Source organism: Phascolarctos cinereus, unplaced genomic scaffold (genome assembly GCF_003287225.1).
Source record: "Phascolarctos cinereus isolate Bilbo 61053 unplaced genomic scaffold, phaCin_HiC Scaffold_1;HRSCAF=81, whole genome shotgun sequence".
NCBI lineage: Eukaryota > Metazoa > Chordata > Mammalia > Diprotodontia > Phascolarctidae > Phascolarctos > Phascolarctos cinereus.
The window spans coordinates 282,883,713-282,886,134 of record NW_027555514.1 but is presented as its reverse complement, the minus strand read 5'-3'; positions in this window follow the sequence as shown (position 1 = coordinate 282,886,134).

The following is a 2,422-nucleotide window of genomic DNA, read 5'->3' as shown; positions in this document are numbered from 1 at the left end:
TTGGCCAACAGCAAAATATACTGCTGCTGTTCAGTCGTTTCCGTCATGTCTGACTCTTTGTGACCCCATTGGGGGTTTTTGTGGCAGAGATACTGGAGTGGTTCACTAGTTCCTTCTCCAGCTCATTTTACAGATGAGGAAACTGAGGCAACTGGGGTGAACCGACTTGCCTAGGGTCACACAGCTAGTAAGTGTTAGGTCAAACTTGAACTTGTCTTCTAGACTCTAGGCATGGTGTTCTATGTGCTGCACCATCTAGGCACCCCTATAATACAACGTAGGTAACGTTTGTTTGTGTTTTTCTAAGTCAACAGGTCACCTGCAGGGATAGAACAGAGACTACCAAAGCTGGAAGGTATTTAGGAAATTATCTGTACACACAAGGAAACTGAGGCTGGTGACTGGCATCGAGTCATTAAAAACGTCGACTTTGGTGACTTCCTAACTCGAGCACTATGGGAAAGGGTAACGTGGTTTAAAATAAAGAAGCAGTGATGCTACGGTGCATATCTGTGGCCCTGTGGCCCCTGCCCCGCGAACTGAACGCCATGCCCCAAGTCTGAGGGCACCCCGCGGGAGACTGGTCAGATTAGCGTTCCCTTGGATTGCTGCCGTCTTGCAACACGTTTGGGGAATCCTTGCCAAGCATTTGCAAAACAAGGAACCAGTCATGCTGGTCGCACTCCTCTGGGGTGAGGCCTCAGCTCTCCTGGGAAGAGGCAGCAGGGGAGATTTGCAAGGCTAATTCTCCCACAGCCTCTATGACCATAAGTTCCTACCAGGCCCTGGGGCCCAATTCAGCCAACATTCATAAAGGACCTACTAAGTGCCAGAGTGAGCTGGTCTGAGTCAAGAAAACCTGGGTTCAAATCCCATCTCTTACCTATCCTGGCCGGGAGACCCTAGTCAAATCACTTAATCTCTCAGGGTCCCAGGAAAGTCTCCATGACCAACTTGCAGGATGGCTGCTCAAGAAGAATCTCCTCACCAAGGATTTCCTACATTGGGGTCCTTAAAGGGCAACTCTTGGGGATGGTTCTCGAGACCCCTTCAGGGGGCCCTCAGGATCAAAACCATTTCCATAATAATATGAATACATTTTAATTTTGAATGTGGTAAATGCAGAAGGAAATAAACCACAAGAATGTGAGGGGTTCTCAATAATTTTTAAGCATATAAGGGGGTTTCAAAACAAAAAAGTCTGAAACTGCTGTTCTCCATAGCTAATCCAGAAATGTCTGCATGCCTGTCTGTGTAATGGGTATTGTATTTCTTGTTTTCTCAATGGGTGGGGGAAGGCAGCGGAGGGAGAAAACACAGAACTGAAAATACAGATAAGTAGAAATATTTTTAAAAACAGGCCTGCCTAACACTAATGAAGTCACATATCTGGACAAAAAAAAGGGCAAAGCACTGTGGTAATCATGGGATACGGAGGCAGAAAACCACCGGTCCCTGACCTAAAGCTTGCCATCTTATGGGGGCGACAGGACATGCCTGCTGACAGGTGTGACATGGGGGCTGGGGATGACAACGTCCGGGTGTTTGAAGGAGTATGTGAGGACAGGAAGAGCTTGGGAGGAGCAGAAGGCTCAGGGAAGGCTTCCAGCAGAGGAGGCCCCAAAGCTGACCCTTGAAAGAAGAGGAGTCTAGGGGGCCTGCACAAAAACAAGGAGGTGGGCCAAGAGGGGCTGAATGCCAGGAAGAGTAACTAGCCCAGCTGGGCTGGGACACGACCGGGGAGAAGTGTGAACTAAGGCTGGAAGGAGGGCTGGGAGTCAGAGCCACACTGAGGAGGCACTAGGGAGACATGGAAGGTGTTTGAGGAGGGTGGGACAGTCAGCCACACACCAGGAAGGTAACTTGGGCAGCTGTGTGGAAGGTGGCCTGGAGAGGGAGGCCAGGTAGGGGGAGGAAGCCTGTCATGACAGTCCACATAAGCAGTGGGGAGGGCATGCACTAGGAACGCTGCCACGGTGGAGGGGGCATCAAACCACCTTGGCAACGGACGGATGTGGGAGGAGAGGGAGGGAAGAGTCAAAGGGACCCCGAGGTGGTCAGCCTGGTCACTGGCTCGAGCCTGGTTCTGGTTTGTTCCCATCCCTTCTTGCTAGTGCCCCAGGCTCCCCCTCTCACTGCTCCATGGCTGGATGGAAACGTGCTCACTTCCCTGGCCCAACTGGCATGCCAGCGCCTGCCCCAGCAAATGCAGACTGACCCCCAGGGCCCAGCAGGGACCTGGCTGGAGTTTGCTTTGGGGGGATAAAAATATAGGCATGTTTGGCTCCCCTCTTTCAAATGAGAACCGAGAGATGGAGGACTGGACTGGAACTGCAGAGGGGCACCCCAAGGGCTGCCTGCTCTGGGGGACAATGGCACCTCCTGGGGGGTGGAGGCAGACCCACACGGGCCTGAGGCAGGA